This window comes from Schistocerca nitens, chromosome 3 (genome assembly GCF_023898315.1).
Source record: "Schistocerca nitens isolate TAMUIC-IGC-003100 chromosome 3, iqSchNite1.1, whole genome shotgun sequence".
NCBI classification, from domain to species: Eukaryota; Metazoa; Arthropoda; class Insecta; order Orthoptera; family Acrididae; genus Schistocerca; species Schistocerca nitens.
In genome coordinates this window covers 335,488,497-335,513,846 of record NC_064616.1, presented here as the reverse complement: position 1 = coordinate 335,513,846, position 25,350 = coordinate 335,488,497, and the positions used below count along the sequence as shown (strand labels likewise).

The following is a 25,350-nucleotide window of genomic DNA, read 5'->3' as shown; positions in this document are numbered from 1 at the left end:
AAAGGGCAACTCTGGGTCATCGAGAATGTTCTAATAAACATCCTAATTCACGTCCACGGTAACCTGAAGGTGTGGAACGAAGACATTATACGGAAAATGCCCCCAAAATATCGCACAACCACCTACAGCCTGAACTAAGCTCGGCGGACAAAAAATTAGTCGCCCCTATAAAAATCATTGCCAACGGTCTTATCGCAGTGGTAACACTGGTTCCCATTCGATCACCGAAGTTAAGCGCTGTCGGGCTGGGCTTACACTTGGATGGGTGACCATCCGGTCTGCCGAGCGCTGTTGGTAAGCGGGATGCACTCAGCCCTTGTGAAGCGACCTGAGGAGCTACTTGATTGAGAAGTAGCGGCTCCGATCTCGGAAACTGACATACGGCCGGGAGAGCTATGTGCTGACCACATGCCCCTCCATATCCGCATCCAGTGACGCCTATGGGCTGAGGATGACACGGCGGCCGGTCGGTACCGGTGGGCCTTCATGGCCTGTTAGGGAGGAGTTTAGTTTTAGTTTAGTTTTAGAACAATCATTAGCAGTATCACTTAATGCAGTGTAATTTCGCCGCTGGACTAGATAACCGCCTGGAATCGGTTAAGAAAAGAGTCCACAACGCTGTACAGGCACGTTGCATCCAGGTTAAGCCATTCACTGAGGATTTGATAGCGCTATTCCACTAAATTTCGCGGATGCTGATGTCGCAGTTTTACCCGCTGTTCTAACACGTCTCACAGATTTTGTATGAGGTTCAAATGAGGTGATTTTGCATGCCAATGGAGATGTAATAATGTGTAGGAATGTTCAGAAAATCAGTCACATATTCTCCTAGCCCGATGAACCTTGATGTTGTCGTCTTGAAAAATAGGGGTACCAATAGCGTACTCATCATGCATGTGTTGACTGAAAGGCAATGCATAATCATTCGAATGTTTAAATAAACATTCTCGTTCATGTCAGTGTTCACCTCAGTGAGCAGTGCCAATTCATGATAAGATAAACATCCCCAAGACATCACAAACCCACCTCCGGCTCCAACCTGACTTTGCACACATTTAGGATGAAATACATCATTTGGGCATCGGTGCACTCGACCACCTGCGTTACTTGAATATAGACAAAAACATGATCTTCAGGCCACATTACGTTCCGTCAATCAGCTACTGTCTGCGTTCGATGATTTCTAGCCCACTGAAGACGCGCAACCGGCCGGTGTGGACGAGCGGTTCTAGGTGCTTCAGTCCGGAACCGCGCTGCTGCTACGGTCGAAGGTTCGAATCCTGCCTCGGGCATGGATGTGTGTCACGTCTTAAGGTTAGTTACGGTTAAGTAGTTCTAAGTCTAGGGGACTTACGACCTCAGATGTTACGTCCCATAGTGCTTAGACCCATTTGAACCATTTTGAAGACGCGCACCTTTATGTGCCTGGGTGAGCAATGGCCTCTCGCAAGGTGATCGACTCCAAATGTTCATTGCACGCAGTTCCCGTTGCAGTGTTCACTCACTAACAAGTGGGGATGGCCTTTCATTCACTGCCTGCAACCATTTCTGACGGGTTTGAAGCAATTTTTATTCACAATCAGCGGAGCGCGTCTCCGGTCCCTTTCAGTCAACATCTTTTTCTGACCACTATTCTGACGTGTTTCGTGGTCACGCTTGTAGACACGGTAAGCAACCCGCCGCGCAACACCAACAAATGTACCACTTCACACACCGTATAGCCAGGCGTACAGCCAAATACGATTGCCCCTGAATGAGATTTTCACTCTGCAGCGGAGTGTGCGCTGATATGAAACTTCCTGGCAGGTTAAACCGTGTGCACCGACCGAGACTCGAACTCGGGACCTTTGCCTTTCGCGGGCAAGTGCTCTACCATCTGAGCTACCGAAGCACGACTCAGGCCCGGCCCTCACAGCTTCACTTCTCCCAGTATCACAGCGCACACTCCGCTGCAGAGTGAAAATCTCATTCTGGAAACATCCCCCAGGCTGTGGCTAAGCCATGTCTCCGCAATATCCTTTCTTTCAGGAGTGCTAGTTCTGCATGGTTCGCAGGAGAGCTTCTGTAAAGTTTGGAAGGTAGGAGACGAGATACTGGCAGAAGTGAAGCTGTGAGGGCCAGCCGTGAGTCGTGCTTCGGTAGCTCAGATGGTAGAGCACTTGCCCCCGAAAGGCAAAGGTCCCGAGTTCGAGTCTCGGTCGGTGCACACAGTTTTAATCTGCCAGGAAGTTTCATATCAGCGCACACGCCGCTGCGGAGTGAAAATCTCATTCTGGAAACATCCCCCAGGCTGTGGCTAAGCCCTGTCTCCGCAATATCCTTTCTTTCAGGAGTGCTAGTTCTGCAAGGTTCGCAGGAGAGCTTCTGTAAAGTTTGGAAGGTAGGAGACGAGATACTGGCAGAAGTGAAGGTGTGAGGGCCGGGCGTGAGTCGTGCTTCGGTAGCTCAGATGGTAGAGCACTTGCCCGCGAAAGGCAAAGGTCTCGAGTTCGAGTCTCGGTCGGTGCACACAGTTTTAATCTGCCAAGAAGTTTAACGATTGCCCCTTTTTGCCACATTGCCACGCCCTTACATTTACCCTTTTGTATGTACAATGTCTACTTGAAACATCAGTTTCCTACTCATGGCTAGTTCCTTGTGCTCACGTAGAGGCAGTGCGCGTGCGGTTGAGGACTGACTCGATCGCTGCGCCATCTGTAAAGTCTTATCAATTTATCTATTCGTTACACTGGCTTGACTAATTTTATGTCCGGTGGTCTTACATCCTCCGCTCATTTAGGGGTTAATGCCTCATTGGGTCGTCAGCGCACTTGGCGCCTCGCATCATTCGAAAACAGGCAAAACCGCGAGTCGTAGGACTACTCTCCGCGCATCAAGTCAGCTGCAGTCCAATTTCTGCGTATTATTCGCCCGATTGAAACCGTGCAGCTTTATATTCCAAAGTGGGCTATGGTCTTTTGCGAGGTACCCGAATCCGAATGTCCATTGCATGTTCGAAGTGGTCGCTCGGAAATTGGTTGAGATGGTCCTGCATTCACTGACAGCAGGCAATTCCTGTCGGGTATAAAAATGATGACGTGGTGTGACACTCGTCACTGGTCCCTGCTGGCTGGGGTATTTTCGCGGCCCCTGTTCTTACACGTTATTTCATGGGTCCCAGTGGTATACCATTGCCTGTAAACAGGTTGAAGTGTCTCCGCTGATACCCTAAACAAATCCGACAACTTGATTCATATGGGCAGGTCCAAATGCAGTAGCTCTCTGCCATTCTATAACGTCTCCACATTGACCTATGTCATTGCATTGATTTCATACAATCCACTATCACTTACGCACCACTTCCTCACCGTGATTTACGTCAGGTGTGGAGGGCTTGGTAGCATAACAAGGTGTTCCACAATTCACGTTACACATTTTTAAAGGTTGTAGACGGGTCTTAGTAGATCACGGTTTACATAGGAACCCATGTCAGGAAACGTCATCCAATGATGCTACGGAGCATCATAGGCATAGACGCCGGTGCATGTAAATGTATGTGTACAAAGCGCGATTACGCGATGATGATACAAACTTTCAAACACGATGTAGAAGGATAAATGTATCAGTTTGAGGTAAGGATTCCTGTACCGGAAACTAATGAGTCGAAAGTTATAAGCGAAAACGTTTCTGGTATCTCTGATAATGGAATGCATGTACTGGTACTGTTGCTGCAAAGATTGTAGGGTAGTCAACTTTCAGAGGTTACAGATGTACCAAAGCAAGGAAAAATGTCCAGTAAACATGGGCTCTGAAATGCATACCTTAAGAGTTATGAGCACTTGTTCAATAGAGAAGATGTGTTTCACACTAACGAAGATGAACGCGTTCCAACAGCTCCTCAGGTATGCATTTTAGAGCCCTTGTTTGCTGTAAATTTTTTCTTGTCTTGGTCCAGTTGTATACCCTACATTCTTAGCAAAGACAGTACTGGTACACTTATTCCACTGTCAGGGGTATCAGAATGATTTCGTTTGTAGCTTTCGACTCGTTCGTTTCCGACCCAGAAACCCTTACCTCTTTATACATTTATCCCTCTCCATCGTCTTTGAAAGTTTGTGACATCACCACGGAATCGCCCGGTGTATACAAACATTTACAGGCACCGGGACCTATAACTCTGACACTCTTTAGCGTAGCTGGATGACGTTTTTGAATATGAGTTCCTGTGTATAACTTGATCTACTAAGTCCCCTCTACAGCTCCTAGAATTGTGTAATATGAATTATGGAAAATCTGTATATGTGGTGTCTGTTCTTTAAGACATGTCTGAAAGAACAGACGCCACATACATAATAAGTCCAGAATGAGATTTTCACTCTGCAGCGGAGTGTGCGCTGATATGAAACTTCCTGGCAGATTAAAACTGTGTGCCCGACCGAGACTCGAACTCGGGACCTTTGCCTTTCGCGGGCAAGTGCTCTACCAACTGAGCTACCGAAGCACGACTCACGCCCGGTACCCACAGCTTTACTTCTGCCAGTACCTCGTCTCCTACCTTCCAAACTTTACAGAAGCTCTCCTGCGAACCTTGCAGAACTAGCACTCCTGAAAGAAAGGATATTGCGGAGACATGGCTTAGCCACAGCCTGGGGGATGTTTCCAGAATGAGATTTTCACTCTGCAGCGGAGTGTGCGCTGATATGAAACTTCCTGGCAGATTAAAACTGTGTGCCCGACCGAGACTCGAACTCGGGACCTTTGCCTTTCGCGGGCAAGTGCTCTACCAACTGAGCTACCGAAGCACGACTCACGCCCGGTACCCACAGCTTTACTTCTGCCAGTACCTCGTCTCCTACCTTCCAAACTTTACAGAAGCTCTCCTGCGAACCTTGCAGAACTAGCACTCCTGAAAGAAAGGATATTGCGGAGACATGGCTTAGCCACAGCCTGGGGGATGTTTCCAGAATGAGATTTTCACTCTGCAGTGGAGTGTGCGCTGATATGAAACTTCCTGGCAGATTAAAACTGTGTGCCCGACCGAGACTCGAACTCGGGACCTTTGCCTTTCGCGGGCAAGTGCTCTACCAACTGAGCTACCGAAGCACGACTCACGCCCGATACCCACAGCTTTACTTCTGCCAGTACCTCGTCTCCTACCTTTCAAACTTTACAGAAGCTCTCCTGCGAACCTTGCAGAACTAGCACTCCTGAAAGAAAGGATATTGCGGAGACATGGCTTAGCCACAGCCTGGGGGATGTTTCCAGAATGAGATTTTCACTCTGCAGCGGAGTGTGCGCTGATGTGAAACTTCCTGGCAGATTAAAACTGTGTGCCCGACCGAGACTCGAACTCGGGACCTTTGCCTTTCGCGGGCAAGTGCTCTACCAACTGAGCTACCGAAGCACGACTCACGCCCGGTACAGACAGCTGTACTTCTGCCAGTACCTCGTCTCCTACCTTCCAAACTTTACAGAAGCTCTCCTGCGAACCTTGCAGAACTAGCACTCCTGAAAGAAAGGATATTGCGGAGACATGGCTTAGCCACAGCCTGGGGGATGTTTCCAGAATGAGATTTTCACTCTGCAGCGGAGTGTGCGCTGATATGAAACTTCCTGGCAGATTAAAACTGTGTGCCCGACCGAGACTCGAACTCGGGACCTTTGCCTTTCGCGGGCAAGTGCTCTACCAACTGAGCTACCGAAGCACGACTCACGCCCGGTACCCACAGCTTTACTTCTGCCAGTACCTCGTCTCCTACCTTCCAAACTTTACAGAAGCTCTCCTGCGAACCTTGCAGAACTAGCACTCCTGAAAGAAAGGATATTGCGGAGACATGGCTTAGCCACAGCCTGGAGGATGTTTCCAGAATGAGATTTTCACTCTGCAGCGGAGTGTGCGCTGATATGAAACTTCCTGGCAGATTAAAACTGTGTGCCCGACCGAGACTCGAACTCGGGACCTTTGCCTTTCGGGGGCAAGTGCTCTACCAACTGAGCTACCGAAGCACGACTCACGCCCGGTACCCACAGCTTTACTTCTGCCAGTACCTCGTCTCCTACCTTCCAAATTTTACAGAAGCTCTCCTGCGAACATTGCAGAACTAGCACTCCTGAAAGAAAGGATATTGCGGAGACATGGCTTAGCCACAGCCTGGGGGATGTTTCCAGAATGAGATTTTCACTCTGCAGTGGAGTGTGCGCTGATATGAAACTTCCTGGCAGATTAAAACTGTGTGCCCGACCGAGACTCGAACTCGGGACCTTTGCCTTTCGCGGGCAAGTGCTCTACCAACTGAGCTACCGAAGCACGACTCACGCCCGGTACCCACAGCTTTACTTCTGCCAGTACCTCGTCTCCTACCTTCCAAACTTTACAGAAGCTCTCCTGCGAACCTTGCAGAACTAGCACTCCTGAAAGAAAGGATATTGCGGAGACATGGCTTAGCCACAGCCTGGGGGATGTTTCCAGAATGAGATTTTCACTCTGCAGCGGAGTGTGCGCTGATGTGAAACTTCCTGGCAGATTAAAACTGTGTGCCCGACCGAGACTCGAACTCGGGACCTTTGCCTTTCGCGGGCAAGTGCTCTACCAACTGAGCTACCGAAGCACGACTCACGCCCGGTACCCACAGCTGTACTTCTGCCAGTACCTCGTCTCCTACCTTCCAAACTTTACAGAAGCTCTCCTGCGAACCTTGCAGAACTAGCACTCCTGAAAGAAAGGATATTGCGGAGACATGGCTTAGCCACAGCCTGGGGGATGTTTCCAGAATGAGATTTTCACTCTGCAGCGGAGTGTGCGCTGATATGAAACTTCCTGGCAGATTAAAACTGTGTGCCCGACCGAGACTCGAACTCGGGACCTTTGCCTTTCGCGGGCAAGTGCTCTACCAACTGAGCTACCGAAGCACGACTCACGCCCGGTACCCACAGCTTTACTTCTGCCAGTACCTCGTCTCCTACCTTCCAAACTTTACAGAAGCTCTCCTGCGAACCTTGCAGAACTAGCACTCCTGAAAGAAAGGATATTGCGGAGACATGGCTTAGCCACAGCCTGGGGGATGTTTCCAGAATGAGATTTTCACTCTGCAGCGGAGTTTGCGCTGATATGAAACTTCCTGGCAGATTAAAACTGTGTGCCCGACCGAGACTCGAACTCGGGACCTTTGCCTTTCGCGGGCAAGTGCTCTACCAACTGAGCTACCGAAGCACGACTCACGCCCGGTACCCACAGCTTTACTTCTGCCAGTACCTCGTCTCCTACCTTCCAAACTTTACAGAAGCTCTCCTGCGAACCTTGCAGAACTAGCACTCCTGAAAGAAAGGATATTGCGGAGAGCTTCTGTAAAGTTTGGAAGGTAGGAGACGAGGTACTGGCAGAAGTAAAGCTGTGGGTACCGGGCATGAGTCGTCCTTCGGTAGCTCAGTTGGTAGAGCACTTGCCCGCGAAAGGCAAAGGTCCCGAGTTCGAGTCTCGGTGGGGCACACAGTTTTAATCTGCCAGGAAGTTACATAATAAGTCGATGATGACCAATGATCTCTTCAGTTCAGATGCACATCATGCTCGAAATTTTACAGGAATCAGCGAGATGCTGCGAATAATGAGGCTAATGAACAGGGGCACCACATCAGTAGTGTGTGGTATAAGTTCAGAATTTGAGTCTGACAGGCAGTGTGCTAGGGTAGTCGTGCGATTTGGGTGACTACTGTGTCTGCATGGCATAGTGGTCAGTGCATCTGCCTAGTAAGCAAGAGACCCAGGTTCGAATCTCGAGATGACAAGAAATTATATAAATCAGTGCCTACTGGCAGCTTTCTTTGTAGCATTTACGAGTGTGTTCTTTTATAGAGATAATTAATACTGATTCCGGGTTTCTTATTTGGACGGTAAAGGGAGCACAAATGGTGACGCATATTACATGGTCAGGAGACTCTGTGCAAATGTTTCAGGTTACATTCCTAGTCTCTCTGCATTGTCTCTTGGGAAGAGGGTTCTGTGACACTGCCAAAAGTGATCTGTTAGTCGGAAGTCTGCCAACACCACGTTTCTTAGTCTCCCTTCTCTGTCATGATCGTCAACAACACAAACAAAGCAATACAGAATGCATGTGCTTACCACAGTCACCTACACTAAATATACACATAATGTTCGAATATATTATTAACAGTGTGTTGCTTGACACAGTCACGTCGATTAAATATCTAGGTGTAACGTTGCAAAGCAATCTGAAATGTGTAAGGTGGCAGCTTGAGTGAACATTAATTTCCCACCTTACATGAGATTTTATATGGCATAACAATTAGAAGGATATGTCACCTGACATACTTCAGCGATAGTGAGCAGATTTGCTTATCGAAATGTACAGTACGTAATGCAGAGGGATGACACTCGATTCAACGGTATTAAAATACCGAACACAAATCCTGCATGTCAATGAGCAAAAGGTGATAAAAGATGTTGGAAGAAACATTTTAGTTTTGGGGCAGACGGAAGTTGCACCATCACTTCCTGCTTACAACGGAAGACTTCCAACAGGGGTTGGCGACCCACAGTCAGAGAGACAATGAACGTGCTGGGCTATACAGCGAGGGGAGCAGGTAGTAGCCCAGCACTGCTTGTAACGGAGAAATACAAACAGACCAGCAATGCAGCTGATCACGTGAAAGGCCCGTGACACACTTGTGGTGTACGCATGTAACTTTTAGGCGTCAGGAGCGGGCACAAAATGTCCGATTGGCTGAAATAAACTCAGAAGGAGAAAAAGGGGTGATATTTCGATGCAGTTTAAAGGTAGGCACTTTGCGATTGGAACTGTAGATTCCACAAGATGAAAGGAACGCTCCCATTGGTCTGAAAAAGCCGTAACGTGAAGTACGAAAGGACACAGATGGGGGACAGTTTGTTATGAAAGACACAATACCGAAAACTTCAAATGGTTCAAATGGCTCTGAGCACTATGGGACTCAACTACTGTGGGCATTAGTCCCCTAGAACTTAGAACTACTTAAACCTAACTAACCTAAGGACATCACAAATATCCATGCCCGAGGCAGGATTCGAACCTGCGACCGTAGCAGTCGCACGGTTCCGGACTGCGCGCCTAGAACCGCGAGACCACCGCGGCCGGCCCGAAAACTTCGAGGACTCTTACCTCAACCAGCGTCAAGTGTAGAACAGGGCGCATCACGCTCTGTACGACACCAAAAGAAGAATTTTGTGAAAAAACTGCTTTAACTTTGGCTGAAATTCAGCTAAAATTAGCTGAAGAGTCGTTGAGCTCAGACAGCGGAGAAACGAAACAGCCACATAGTTAATTGTTCTTGCGAGAACTGAGAGGGCATTGAAGTAACACGTTGCTCCATCTATGCACGTGTATATCGCCATATTTTGCAGACTACGAATGAGTGCATGTTTTCTCGCCTAACGAGAAACATAGGACAGTTTGAGCTGATAAAATCAGTAATGATTTTGATTCGCTTTTTATAAGGTTTTCAGGGGGCGAGAGCAGCCATGCAGCCGACAGCACGTGGCAACTAAAGGTAAATGCCACTGGCAGAGATGTAAAATTGTTCGATCATCAGCTTGCGTCCACTGTGGACAAGAGCAACCTTGAGTAATCTTTTGCTCATCTTGTCACAAAAACTAACCATTCTCTGTAGACTTGATTGTCATCCTAAATAGTACTGAGCTTAGAACCGGAATCGGAACCTTGGCCAACTACACTGTCTAGAAGCAAGAAAAATCTTGTAGAGTACCTTCTATTTAAATTTGATATTGTTGTGTTCAGTGTTATTTCTGCTAAACAGGACGTAATGTGTTATCTTAACAACTGTCCTGAAATAATCATGTCACAATCTGTGTAAACCCGTGTGCTTCTTTAAAAACAATATAGGAATAAAATAAATTCAGTACAGCTAAACACCGATGTGCTCTGTCATAGAATAATGGTCCACTACACAAAAATTTATTCTAGTGATGCTAACGCACTCACAGGGTGTTTTTGCTGATGTCTAACGAACGTGAAAAGGAGTGGAGTGTCAGAAATGGAATGAGCATGTGACTGTAGTAGGGAAGGTGAATGGTAGACTTCGGTTTATTGGATGAATTTTAGGAAAGTCTAGTTCATCTGTAAAAGTGACCGCATATAGAACACTAGTGCGACCCATTGTTGAGTACTGCGTGCGTGTTTAGTATCCACACCATGTCGGGTTACAGGAAGACATCGAAACAATTCAGAGGAAGGCTGCTAGATTTGTCACTGGTGGGCTCTAACAACACGCAAGTGTGAGATGTTTCGGGGCTCAAATGAGAATCACTGGAGAAGGCGACGTTCTTTTCGTGGAGCACTATTGAGAAAATTTAGAGAACCGGCATTTGAGGCTGACTGCAGAACGATCTTACTAGCGCCATGTACATTTCGCGTAAGAACCTTGAAGACGAGATCAGAGAGATCAGCGTCGTAAAGAGGCGTATAGACAGCCATTTCTCCTTCGCTCTACTTGCGAGAGAAACAGAAAAGGAAATGATTGGTAGTGGTACAGGGTACGGTGGCTTGCAGAGTACGTATGTAGATGTAGATGCAGAAGTAGATGTAGACATGTGCATACAAGACATAAATTTCGCGCTTTGCGAAGGAAAGTTGCCACTTGCAACAAAGAAAGAAAACCTTTCCACTTAAGAGGCTTAACCTACCGCAATGGGACTCCAGGCCAATAATTCGACATTAATTTACTTTTATGTGCAGCAAACGCCCGGCTGCAGCGTTGCGAACTGCTCTTTCCCGGTGCTTATGTATCAGGGGAGGCTGCAACTTGTTCTGACCTCCTGCAAGTTACTCCCCTAAGCTGGTGAAAACGGTCTAAATATTGTTCTATATAAAGCGAAAGACAGTGCGGGAAACAATAAAATATCGGTAAAACCAACGGATCGCACATCCGATGCGGTTTTAACGCACTTGTAAGCTTCAACAGAGGTTATGAGTTCGACAGTTAAATGGCATCTCAGATTACGCCTTAGTACCAGATGTTCTACACGTTGCTTGTGGCAGATAAGATTCTATTGTTAGGTTTGAAAAATAGTAGAGATACTGTCAGAAGTAAAGCTGTGGCGAGGCGAGGGAGCTAATCTCGAGATGTACCTGGATAGCTTTGTCGTCGGTAAGGGCATGACCTATGAAACACTAGGTTCCCGGTTCTAGCCTTGATCAGGCACGCACTTTCAGTGTGCCTGGAAGTTTCAAAACAGCGCACACTCCGCTGAGTGGAATGTTCATTCCGGAGTTAACAATATGCTGATTAATTTGAAGAAGAATGACACAGTCAACACTGTGCCAATACATATAGCTGGTGATTTCGAACACATAATTTACTTATATTTCTTTTTTTTCCACTTGAAATAAAAATGGTGTAATGGAAAAAGATGGGAAGGAAGATAAAAGTTTAATCTCCCGTCGACAACGAGGTCATTATAAACGGTACTCTAGTTCGTACTGAGGAATAATAGGAAAGAAAATCTGATATATCTTTTTCTGAAGAACCAACCTGAATCTGAAAAATGTGATTTAGGTAAACCACGGAAAAATATACACATCAAAAAAAGTTTTACATCACCCCGGTTCCCAGAACTTCCGAAGATAGACGCTGAGTGTGGCTACTGTATCACAGACACAGTCCCTTTGACTGTTCAGTGATGTCACTAAACCCGCACCACGCGACCGCTACGGTCGCAAGTTCGAATCCTGCCTCGGGCATGGATGCGTGCGATGTCCTTAGGTTAGTTAGGTTTAAGTAGTTCTAAGTTCTAGGGGACTGATGACCTCAGATGTTAAGTTCCATAGGGCTCCGAGCCATTTGAACCATTTTGAACTAAACCCGCCCAAAGACGTGAACAACCATGCATGAGCAGCGCCTATCAGACGGAGGGGGTCCGACAGCCGATCAATTCCAGTTATTCTACCAGGAAGGAGGTACACGTCTCGTATCGTCTGTAGTTCAACCATTCCTAGGCGGTCAATACCGCGGTTCGATCGCGTCCACATTGTTACTTTGTGCCAGGGAGAGCCCACAACTAGGGAAGTGTCAGGCGTCTCGGAGTGAACCAAAGAGATGTTGTTCGGACATAGAGGAGATACAGAGAGACAGGAACTGACGGCAACGCCACCATGTTGAATAATGCTTTTCGTGCAGTCACAGGACGTCGTGTTACGACTCAAACTATGTGCAATAGGCTCCATGATGCCTAACTTCACTCCCGATGTCCATGGCAAGGACCATCTTTGCAACCACGACACCACGCAGCGCGGTACAGATGGGCCCAACAACATGCCGAATAGACCGCTGAGGACTGGCATCACGATGAGTGTCGCATATGCCTTCTACCAGACAATCGTTGGAAACGTGTTTGGAGGCAACCGAGTCAGGCTGAACACTTAGACACACTGTCCAGCGAGTGCAGCAAGGTGACTGTTCCCTGCTGTTTTGGGGTGGCATTATGTGGGGCCAATGTACGCCACTGGTGGTCATGGAAGGCGCTGTAACGGCTTTACGATACGTGAATGCCATCCTCCGACCGATAGTGCAACCATATCGGCAGCATATTGGGGAGGTATTCGTCTCCATGGACGACGATTCACGCGTCCATCGTGCTCATCTTGTGAATGACTTCCTTCAGGATAACGGCATCGCTCGAATAAAGTGGGCAGCATGTTCTCCAGGCATGAAATCTATCGATCATGCCTGGGATAGATTGGAAATGGCCGTTTATGGACGCCGTGACCCACCAACCACTCTGAGGGATCTACGCCGAATCGCCGTTGAGGAGTGGAACAATACGGACCAACAGTGCCTTGATGAACTTGTGGATAGCATGCCACGACAAATACAGGCATGCATCAGTCCAAGAATACGTGCTACTGGGTATTAGAGGTACCGGTGTGTACAGCAGTCTGGAACACCACCTCTGAAGGTCTCGCAGTATGGTAGTACAACACGCAATGTGTGGTTTTCATGAGCAATAAAAAGCGCTGAAATGATGTTTATATTGATCTCTATTCCAATTCTCCGTACAGGTTCCAGAACTTTCGGAAACCAGGTGATGCAGAACTATTTTTTGATGTGTGTATAAGCCTGGATAGCCTTTAGAGATGTGAACTTCCAATAATGCTAGTGTACTGGGCCACATTAGGCTCTAATCTCTTTATATATATATATATATATATATATATATATATATATATATATATATATATATATATATATAAAGGGTTGCGGGATATATCTGCCAGTTGAACATGACGACCTATGAATCGTGGTTTGCACGATGTAATAAATTAATTTATTATGTACGTACATACTAAAACTGTGAGGTAGGCAGTCCCGAACAATATGCCCATCATCGAGTATGGGGAGATGAAGCTCTATGCTGCGACAATGACATACGCGCTAGAAGCTGGGTGACTCCATTTTAAACTACTGTTGCGTCTGTAGCACCTTGTATATGTTCGGTATGTGGATAGACACATTGCTAAAATGTGTCCACCTCGATTTTTAACGTCAGATAACAAAAGTTTAACTTTTAAATTTTCTCATGTTATCTTACACCTTTTAAGTCAGTGGTTTCCAGACGAAATCCCTTATTTCAATGTGATGCATTTGTCCTTCCCCATTATACCTTAAAGTTCTCACCCTCAACAAGTATACATCCTGCATAAAATCAATTATACAGTCTGTTCATCTCAATTACTCCAAGTATTTGTATAAAATAACGTCTACATAATACCATCAGCGTTACAATTGCAATGTTACACTTTTATGTAGAAGTTACTAATGTTAAGGCCCGTGCAAGAATTGTCAGAACAATGTGAATAACTCGTTATATCTTACGTCATTTACAAGGAAAATGCAATTACCGAAAATCAGTTAACAGTACTTTTTAGTGATTCTTCAGCTTTTCCGATCAGAGGGAGAGGAGGAGGAGATAAAAGCACGGCGCCGGCTTCCATCAGTCAATTCATCAGCGCACCTGATGACGCCGACTGGTCTTTTGCCGAAATATTTTGCCCGTTGGACTCTGACTCATCTGTGTATTTGTTCAACCAGCCCAGTTATTCTTTTTAGGTATTATACTTATGTACTTTTTCTGTATTTTTAAGCCTTTGGCTATATTTCGTGCACTTAAGCCCCAAAGATATCGTAGCTGTGAAGTGAGTTTACACAGAAAAACCTGTAGTACGTAACTACAAATGGTTCAAATGGCTCTGAGCACTATGGGTCTTAACTTCTGAGGTTATCAGTCCCCTAGAACTTAGAACTACTTAAACGTAACTAACCTAAGGACATCACACACATCCATGCCCGAGGCAGGATTCGAACCTGCGACCGTAGCGACGTAACTACAATGTACTTGCAGTTGCACACTGCTGAGATGACCCTATGGGTATTACATGATAATGTTCATAAACTAAAATAATAACTGGTGCGGAACTGCACCCGCTCCACGCTCAGATTTATTAATTTCCGACCAGTGCATCTGTCCATGTGTTATGCTCACCAAGCGAACTAAAACAATGACTCTACCTGAGTGCTTTCGTGTAACGCTAAGGCTATCGATATTGTAAGAACAAACGTAGACTTAGGCGGCAGAACTAGGATCTGAGCCCAGCTCTTCCCGAAAGCGTCTACAGTGCCTCAACCACTGGGTCATATTGCCACACTCATGCTCATAAATTAATGATATTGCTGATACATGGTGAAACAACGCTATGGTGGGCGATTTGTGGGTTTAAATCACCTCGCAGTATGACCACGCGGTGCATTTGAGCTGCAGTCGTAGCACGGTGGCACTGGCAGCAGTCAAAAAATGGTTCAAATGGCTCTGAGCACTATGGGACTCAACTGCTGAGGTCATTAGTCCCCTAGAACTTAGAACTAGTTAAACCTAACTAACCTAAGGACATCACAAACATCCATGCCCGAGGCAGGATTCGAACCTGCGACCATAGCGGTCTTGCGGTTCCAGACTGCAGCGCCTTTAACCGCACGGCCACTTCGGCCGGCGCTGGCAGCAGTCCACATACGCAGAGGTGTGTTGGTGCATGTCAGAGTACGGTGCAGCGAGTAAGTGTGCAGACGTTTCAGACGTGTGAATGGTGACTGTATGTTTAAAATGGCTCAAAGAACACATATTGATGACGTTATGAGGGGTAGAATACTACGGCGACTGGAGGATGGTCAAACACAGCAGGTCGTAGCACAGGCCCTCCGTGTGCCACAAAGTGTGATCTCAAGATTATGGCAACTATTCCAGCAGACAGAAAACCTGTCCAGGCGCTACAGTACGGGACGTCGACAGCGTACAACACCACAAGAAGACCGATATCTGACCACCTGTGCCCGCAGACGGCCACGGAGTACTGCAGGTAGCCTTGCTCGGGACCTTACTGCAGCCACTGGAACAGTTATCTCCAGACACACAGTCTACAGACGACTGAACAGACATAGTTTATTCCCCCGGATACCTGCAAGGTGCATTCCACTGACCCCTAGTCACAGGAGGGCCCGTAAAGCCTGGTGTCAAGAACACAGTACATGGTCATTGGAACAGTGGTCCCAGGTTATGTTCACTGATGAATCCAGCTAGTCTGAACAGTGATTCTCGCAGAGTTTTCATCTGGCGTGAACCAGGAACCAGATACCAGCCCCTTAATGTCCTTGAAAGGACCTGTATGGAGGTCGTAGTTTGATGGTGTGGGGAGGGATTATGATTGGTGCACGTACACCCCTGCATGTCTTTGACAGAGGAACTGTAACAGGTCAGGTGTATCGGGACGTAATTTTGCACCAGGGCTGCAGTGGTTCCCACCTTCCTCCTGATGGATGATAACGCACGGCCCCACCGAGCTGCCATCGTGGAGGAGTACCTTGAAACAGAAGATATCAGGCGAATGGAGTGGCCTGCCTGTTTCCCAGACCTAAACCAAATCGAGCACGTCTGGGATGCTCTAGGTCGGCGTATCGCTGCACGTCTTCAGACACCTAGGACACCTCAGGAGCTCCAACAGGCACTGGTGCAAGAATGGGAAGCTATACCCCAGCAGCTGCTCGACCACCTGATCTAGAGTATGCCAACCCATTGCGCGGCCTTTGTACGTGTGCATGGTGACTACATCCGATACCGATGTCGGTGTGCAGCGCAGGAAACAGTGGCGTTTTGTAGCACATGTGTTTCGGGGCGGTTTTCTCAATTTGTCACCAATACCGGGCACTTACAGATCTGTTTCGGGTGTGTTCCCTATGTGCCTATGCTATTGGCGCCATTGCCGTATAGTGCCACGTGGTGTGGCACCACATTCTGCAATTATCCTTAATTTATGAGCATGAGTGTAGTTTGACAAGTCAATGCTGTGCCGTTTGTGCATATGCAAACCAATTAAGGATATTATTACTAAATATATCGACAAAATACACTGTTAAGGCAAAACATTTTAGCACCTGTTTAACAGCGTGTAGCTTCACCTTTGCAACACAGTCCAGCAGTGACTCTGCGTGGCATAGTTCCGACTAGCCCTTTATAGCTTTCCGGCTGTCCGTGGCTCCAGATGTCCACGCACAGGTCGTCCAGTTCCCGTAACTTACGGGTGAGTGGTTTGCGGGCTCGGAGTTGGCGCCCGATGGCGTCCCAGATGTGCTCCATCTGGTTCAGATCAGGCAAAGCTGATGGACAAGACATCAACGGGAATAGCTAAGTAGCGTGTTGGTTCTCCTTTAGAAAGCTGTACAGCAGCGATTCTGTCCTCGCTTGCTTTCCGGCGATAGGTGGCACCAGATGTGATTCATCTGGTTTAAATAAGGCGCATTTAGGGGACGAGATATCAACGTGAGTTCACTAAAACGCTCCTCAAACAACTGTAGCACAATCCTGACCCTGTGACACGGTTGTAACAAAAACATTTACCTTACTGGATGATCCCATCGCCGTCAGAGAAGACAGTAAACATGAATGGATGCAAGTGGTCTGGAATAACGTTCACGCACTCCAGAACTGTCACGGTACCTTCCATCATTAACACAGGTCCCTCCGAAGCAAAGGTAAATGTCCCTCACAACGTAACACCGCACCCATCGGATTGCGTCGATGACGTGTTGCTTGGATGACGGTGTATCCGAACACGACAATTGACCTGATGTAACGAGAAACGTGACTCCTCCGACCAGATACCACGTTTCCTTCATCCACAGTCCAACCTCGATGATCCCGTGCCCATATCAGTCACATTTGAGATCGTCTGCTGTGGATTCGCATGTTCAGTGATGAGCGCTGAACGATGTTCTCCGGTACTCTTATCCTTGCACCAGCATAGTACCGTGTCGTCACATTTACCACAGATCGCTGCCTATTGGGTTTTACAGAAGGCAATCCTCAGACCACCACGTTCTGCGATGACGCATAGCCGACCAGTTTCGCCGCTGCCGTGATGTTCATATGTAGTCGCAGGGCCATAACAATCTGCCCTTTGCAAAATAGCTTATGTGAGGGGCGCGTATCGTCGCTATAATGATTTCCCACTCGTCTGTGCCCCTGCTTTTGAACCTTCGTTGACGCGTCACGTGTCCGCAAAGCCACGAGGCGATATTCCACCTCGCGGTGGACATGTTTGAAGAGATGGACATTCAAACTGTACCACGTGAGTACATCTACTAAACAGTTATGCACGTCAAGAAACACTTTCAGTAATTATTACGTAACTGTTTTATTCATGCTCATCTAGTAATATTTAGTCTCATTTTAGACTCACCGCGAAAAATTAAACAAACAGCCAAAACCAGTGAATAAGACAGCAGTAAATTGCCCAATAAAATAAAAGTGGTAACTAACTCTTTAGAAAAGGTGTGAAAACATACGTATTAAATAATACATAATATACAGCACGTAATCATTTAAACAACACGAAGCAGAAGTAGGTAAAAACGTGTGGGTTAGTAAAAATTAAAGGAGCAAACATCGCTGTCATTTTGTAACATACTATAAAAGTAGACTGAGGTGACAAAAGTCATGAGATACCTCCTAATACCGTATCGGACCTCCTTTTGGCCAGCGTAGTGCAGCCTCTCGACATGGCGTGGACTCAACAAGTAATTGGAAGTCCCCTGCAGAAATATTGAGCCATGCTGCCTCTACAGCCTTCCTGAATTGCAGAAGTACTGCTGGTGTAGGTTTACGTGCGCGAACTGACCTCTCCACTATGTCCCATAACTATTCATTGTGATTCGTTTCGGGCTATCTGGATGGCAAAATCATTCACTCGAAGTGTCGAGAATGTTCTTCAAACCAATCTCAAACAATTGTGGCCCGGTTGCATGGCGCGTTCTCATCCATAAAAATTTCATCGTTGTTTGGGACTATGAAGTTCATGAATGGCTGCAAATGGTCTCCAAGTAGCCGAACATAACCATTTCCAGTCAGTGATCGATCCAGTTGGGCCAAAGGATCTAATTCATTCTATATAAACATAATCCACACAAATATGAAGCCACCACTAATTTGCAGTGCCTTTTTAACACCTTGGGTCCATAGCTTTGTGGGGTCTGCGCCACACTCGAAACCTTTTATCAGCTCTTACCGACTGAAATCGGGACTCGGCTGTCCAGGGCACGGTTTTCGAGTCGTCTAGAGTCCAATTGATATGGACACAAGCCCAGGAAAGGCGGTGCAGGTGACGTCGTGCTGTTATCAAAGGCCTCTCGTCGATCGTATGCTGGTATAGCCCACTAACGCCAAATTTCACCTCACTCTCCTGACGTATACGTTCGTTGCACGTCCCACATTAATTTCTGCTGTTATTTCAAGCAGTGTTGCTTGCCTGTTAGTAATGATAAATCTACGCAAACGCCGCTGTTCTCGCTCGTTAAGTGAATACCATCGACCACTGCGTTGTCCGTGATGAAAGATAATGACTGAAATTTGGTATTCTCGGCACACACTTGACACGGTGAATCTTGGAAAATTGAATTCCCTAATGATTTCCGAAATGGAATGTCCCATGTGTCTAGCGTCAACTTTCATATCGCGTTCAAATTAATTTCCGTCGTGCGGCCATGATCACGTCGGAATCATCTGACTACAAATGATAGCTCCGGCAATCCATTGCCATTTAATAGCTTGTGTACGCGATACTACGGCCATCTCTATTTGTGCATGTCACTATCCCATAACTTTTGTCACCTCGGTGTTTAATGCTTTTTATTGGAAAATTGCATACTGAAGAGGAATTATGGAAAATGCGAAACTCCTTGGAACTTCCTGAGATCATTATTTCCTTCCTTACGGGCGGATACTGGCTCGGTTTTTCACCGACTAATGCGAACCTAAAAAGAATGTGACACAGAGACAGGAGGATCATCATGACCCTGTTGCCAGACGAAAGGATGACTCGTGATGAGATATGAATAACTAGAGCAGTATTAGCTTTGGAATTATTAAGTCCTGTAAGTAATTATTCCAAAGGCCCTGCTGCAGTGGTAACACCGGTTTCCGTCAGATCGCCGAAGTTAAGCGGTGTCGGGCTTGGCTAGCACTTGGAAGGGCGAGCGTTAGGGTCTGCCGAGAGCTGCTGACAAGCGGGCTGCACTCAGCCCTTGTGAAGCCAATTGAGGAGCTACTTGACTGAGAAGTAGCTGCCCCGATCAAGAAAACTGACAACGGCCGGGAGAACCGTGTGCTGACCACATGCGCTTGCACATCCGCAACCAGGGACTCCTATCGGTTGAGGACGATATAGCGGTCAGTCGGTAACGTTGGGCCTTCCGAGGCCCGTTCGGACTGAGTTTAGTTTAGTTTTAGTAAGTAACTGTACGGCTGCACGTTTATTAATTTTTAATCGTAATTTATGGTTGTACTGAAGTACTGAAGTAAAAGTCTTGAGAAATTTTGGAATTTATTTGAAAATTTTACATGCAGTGGTTCAATTACTGACTAGTAGTTAGTCATGTCCACTTCATAACTTGTAACCTGTAGACTTTTCTGAGACGAATAAAGCATGTGATGAAGCCCCAGCAGCCGTCCAGGACAGTCCCTTACAAAAAAAGAGTGTTGAATTCAATTAAAATCATGTTTCCAATTGCGGATTCGTGTTGCTTTGGTAATGACGATTTCAATTATAGCAGTCACAGGTCTATAAATCAGTTGATTAAAAAGTCGATGAATTAGTAAATTTATGCATTAAAATCAATTTTCTCCCCGCCAACTGAAACCACTGCTTATTCGTCTGAACAGAGAACGATCGATTGGTTGGGGTGGAGCAGTTTTCGTGTTCATCGATCGATTAATTCAGAAATTTCACAAGATGGGGAAAAAGTACAGAAGTTCGATGCTGTAAAGCCGGCCGCAGTGGCGGAGCGGTTCTAGGCGCTTCAGTCCAGATCCGCGCGACTGCTACGGTCGCAGGTTCGAATCCTGCCTCGGGCATGGATGTGTGTGATGTCCTTAGGTTAGTTAGGTTTAAGTAGTTCTAAGTTCTAGGGGATTGATGACCTCAGATGTTAATTCCCATAGTGCTCAGAGCCAATTGAAATTGAATTGATGCTGTTAATTTGAGATACCAATTGCAGCCACGCCGACACCTAAGGACACTAGCCACGCCCACGTTTGGAGTGCTGACGCCCCCACAGGGCCACCAAGCTGAGCCGCAGGAGGATGAGCTGCCCCTCCGACCAAAATCATCAGGAACAGTTTGCATTGCCACCATCAGTCAAGTTGGCTACGGGGACTTTTCTCTATCAGAGAATGTTACTCCTGTGCTGCATCTCACGTTACAAAACAATGAGTGTGTAAACTTAGGGACTGATGACCTTAGCAGTTAAGTCCCATAGGATTTCACAGACACACAAAACAATGGAGATATGTTCTCTTAGCCCGATTACGTCGTATTTCTTAGTGATTCTCACTTCGTTATTAGTAGCAGAACTGTAATTGCTGCCACTGTATTGTACAGCCGGCCGCGGTGGTCTAGCGGTCCTAGGCGCGCAGTCCGGAACCGCACGGCTGCTACGGTCGCAGGTTCGAATCCTGCCTCGGGCATGGATGTGTGTGATGTCCTTAGGTTAGTTAGGTTTAAGTAGTTCTAAGTTCTAGGGGACTGATGACCACAGATGTTAAGTCCCATAGTGCTCAGAGCCATTTGAACCATTTTTTGTATAGTACAGTTTCTGGTTTCCATCATTTTGGAAACAACTTGTAGATTTGTATGTTCAACCAGTTTTCGTCAACGTCTTTCCTGGTAGAACGCTCGAGGCAACTTTGCCCACTATGAACGTGCAAATACGTTTTTTGCACTACGAGCAACAGACATTACGGTTCCATAGGTGCTGAAGTGGTAAGCTTCGTCGTGTTACCCTGTCTATGTTTCGTATTACTTGTCTCTTCGTGACTCACTTCTTTCTTTCGTGAGTCTCAGTTCCCAAAATTCATCTCAGTTTTTCCGGTTATCATTCTCTCTCTCCAGAGATTGCAGGAGTTATTGTTGTTTATCGTTCCATTTTCATTGTTTTTTAAGTATATTTATCTTGTACTATAGCAGGTTGGCAGCTCACTATATAGCTCAGAATGGTGTTTTGGAGAAATTCTTTTCTTTGTGATATGATTATCTCGCTTTTGTGTGCCGTTATCGTGAATACATTTGATTTAATTTCAGTTTACTGCCTTTTACTGGACTATAGTTTTCCCCCTGCCCCCTTCGTTGTCGTTTATTTAGGGAAAAGAATTCCCTGCTGTAGGTGATGATGGCTGACGCCTCCGCGGTCCAGGGTACAGAAGATCAGCAGGTGAAACTGTTGTTATCTGCTGACAGGAAACAGCGACACAGATCTCATTTCCACCGATAAACATACAGCTCCAAACTAAACGCCGGCCGCTGTGGGCGAACGGTTCTAGGCGCTTCAGTCCTGAACCGCGCTGCTGCTACGGTAGCAGGTTCGAATCCTGCCTCGGGCATGGATGTGTGTGATGTCCTTAGGTTAGCTAGGTTTAAGTAGTTCTATGTCTAGGGGATTGATGACCTTAGATGTTAAGTCCCATAGTGCCCAGAGCCATTTGAACCATTTTGTTGTACTGGTATACCTGTGAGTGTTTTTCTCCGGTACAGGACAGAATGATGGCGTACTCAGCACTTTTAACGAACTTCGAAAGGCAAATAAAGCAAAGCAATACAATCAGCAGCATCAGATGCGCTTATTCCTCGCTTCCACTTTTGGAACAAGTGCATAAACGGCAGGCATAACTAATGCAGAACTTAAATCTCATGCAGTACAGCTTTTATTACAAGCAAATAAGTGGATATTTAGCAAGGCGGGGAGTCTGTTTAGCAGGCTCACATGGCGATAATAGTTCCTTAGCGGTATCCGGCTGCAGTCTTACTGTTTCTCCCATCCCGTAGGGACGTTCCTATATCTGACCGGGAGCGACATTTCATATCGATACTAATACCTAAAATTGTATCGATACTTCGGTAATAATTACGAAAAAAGTAATTACAACGACAGTATCGTGAAGAATTGTTTTTTTATCCTTTTATTTAGTACAGCAGTGCTTATTTTATGTAAATATGTAAATTATGATACGTTTTCATGAACAAATGTGAGTGTAAAATCAATTACAGATTTAAGCAGTAAATGACGAAGTCTCTAAACGCAAACGAACCTGCATTTCACGCTTCACACACGTGCCGTCATTGCAACCAAAACTGCCGATGTAAGCAGTAAATGACAAATTCTCTAAACGCAAACAAATGTAAAGGATTTGATGTGTATTTCAAGTTTCACACACATGCCATCATTACAAACAAAACTACAGATGTAGTGGACAAGCTTGAATTGACTTGTATTCATTGCAGTCTGTGTTTCAGCTTGCGGGAATTGCGAAATTCTGAGACGTCCTCTCCTAAAGAAGAAATTTCCCTATATCTGATGCACCTAGAGAGGAGGTTGTGTCCGCAGCTCGTGGTCGTGCGGTAGCGTTCTCGCTTCCAGCACCCGGGTTCCCGGATTCGATTCCCGGCGGGGTCAGGGATTTTCTCTGCCTCGTGATGACTGGGTGTTGTGTGATGTCCTTAGGTCAGTTAGGTTTAAGTAGTTCTAAGTTCTAGGGGACTGATGACCATAGATGTTAAGTCCCATAGTGCTCAAAGCCATTTGAACCAACCTAGAGAGGAGGTTGTTACGGCGTAAAGTCAAGCGCCGGCACGCCAGTCGGGAACGATAGAGAAGAGATGGCTGTGAGACGACGTCAGCCAATCACACGCTGACCGACCCCTCTCCAGGAAGACAACGCGACAGCAGCGGCCCCTATGTGAAGAGGACATAAGTGCCGCGCCCGACTCGTCGCGGCCCAGTTCAATTGCAGCTTCAAGACTAGTGACTTGTGTAGCAGCGACTTAGGATTGCTTATACTGAAGAAACTGGATTATTTCGTATGTCGCCCTCTGCTTGCGACACATCTGTATAATCGCAAAGTTAAATATTGTCTCTTTTCATTTTGTAATAAAACTAATTAATACGATTTGTTTGAGCTGTTTGTCTTGCGAACCGAGTTCGTAGGATTCCTGGACTCATATTCAACGACGAGCATAGGGACATAAGAGAGGTTCCTTTTTGTACGCTACGCAGTGTAGGAGAACATACACTACTGGCCATTAAAATTGCTATACCAAGAAGAAACGCAGATGATGAACTGGTAATCATTGGACAAATATATTGTACTAGACATGACACGTGATTACATTCTCACGCAGTTTGGGTGCATGAGCCTGAAAATTCAGTACCCAGAACAACCACTTCTGGCCGTAATATCGGCCTTGATACGCCTGGACATTAAGTCAAACAGAGCTTAGATGGCGTGTACAGGTACAACTGCCCATGCAGCTTCAACACGATACCACAGTTCATCAAGAGTAGTGACTGGCGTATTGTGACGAGCCAGTTGCTCGGCCACCATTGACCAGATGTTTTCTATTGGTTAGAGATCTGGAGAAAGTGCTGGCCAAGGCAGCAGTCGAACATTTTTTGTATCCAGAAAGGCCCGTACAGGACCTGCAAGATGTGGTCGTGCATTATCCTGCTGAAATGTAGGGTTTCGCAGGGATCGAATCAAGGGTAGAGCCACGGGTCGTAACAAATCTGAAAAGTAACGTCCACTGTTCAAAGTGCCGTCAATGCGAAAGAATACACGCTTCCAATGTGCGTTCGCCGCGATGTCGCCAAACACGGATGCGACCATCATGATGCTGTAAACAGAACCTGGATTCATCCGAAAAAATGACGTTTTGCCATTCGTGCAACCAGGTTCGTCGTTGAGTACACCATCGCAGGCGCTCCTGTCTGTGATGCAGCGTCAAGGGTAACCGCAGCCATGGTCTCCGAGCTGACAGTCCATGCTGCTGCAAACGTCGTTGAAATGTTTGTGCAGATGGTTGTTGTCTTGCAAACGTCCCCATCTGTTGACTCAGGGATCGAGACGTGGCTGCACGATCCGTTACAGCCATGCGGATAAGATGCCTGTCATCTCGACTGCTAGTGATACGAGGCCGTTGGGATCCAGCACGGCGATCCGTATTACCATACTGAACCCACAGATTCTATATTCTGCTAACAGTCATTGGATCTCGACCAACGCGAGGAGCAATGTCGCAATACGATAAACCGCAATCGCGATAGGCTACAATCCGACCTTTATAAAAGTCGGAAACGTGATGGTACTCATTTCTCCTCCTTACACGAGGCATCAAAACAACGTTTCACCAGGCAACGCGGTCAACTGCTGTTTGTGTATGAGAAATCGGTTGGAAACTTTCTTCATGTCAGCACGTTGTAAGTGTCGCCACCGGCGCCAACCTTGTATGAATGCTCTGAGAAGCTAATCATTTGCATATCACAGCATCTTCTTCCTGTCGGTTAAATTTCGCGTCTGTAGCACGTCATCTTCGTGGTGTAGCAATTTTAATGGCCAGTAGTGTAGTTTATGATCATTCACACTAGTGGTGACGCCGAGACTGGTGGAACTAACAGCCAATTCCCATAGACGATGACGGCAGAGTTCAAGAAGTGAACGGCTAGCCAGGAGCAAAGTTCACGACATACCGAAAGTCGCCGTAAGCGTGCACAAACAGTCCAGTGAGTAGGACATTGCAGTGCCTGTGTTATAAAGAAAATTTGCATTGTAATCAGAATAACACAGCCGCTGCAATATCGTATTTATCTGCCGATACCGGGCAAGCAACTTTCAAGTACAACGTCTGACCTGTACGGGACTATACGTAAGGGATGTACGAGTAAAGGTCGTAGACGCATGGCTGACAGCATGTGGAAGTTTCGGTCTGGCCGTGA

At 46.5% G+C, this 25,350-nt stretch overlaps 3 non-coding genes and 1 pseudogene across 3 annotated transcripts; 2 read left to right on the top strand and 2 right to left on the bottom strand.

Annotated features, from left to right (window-relative positions):
* The first annotated feature begins 179 nt into the window (after window positions 1–179).
* LOC126249827 (5S ribosomal RNA) lies at window positions 180–297 on the top strand (annotated as a pseudogene).
* Window positions 298–1,817: 1,520 nt separating this feature from the next.
* Trnas-cga (transfer RNA serine (anticodon CGA)) lies at window positions 1,818–1,891 on the bottom strand. Its single transcript has one exon. It is a non-coding gene; the product is annotated as a tRNA-Ser (tRNA).
* A 241-nt stretch (window positions 1,892–2,132) lies between these two features.
* Window positions 2,133–2,206, top strand: Trnas-cga (transfer RNA serine (anticodon CGA)). The gene has a single exon. It is a non-coding gene; the product is annotated as a tRNA-Ser (tRNA).
* A 3,705-nt stretch (window positions 2,207–5,911) lies between these two features.
* On the bottom strand, window positions 5,912–5,986 carry Trnas-cga (transfer RNA serine (anticodon CGA)). The gene has a single exon. It is a non-coding gene; the product is annotated as a tRNA-Ser (tRNA).
* Window positions 5,987–25,350: the final 19,364 nt, after the last annotated feature.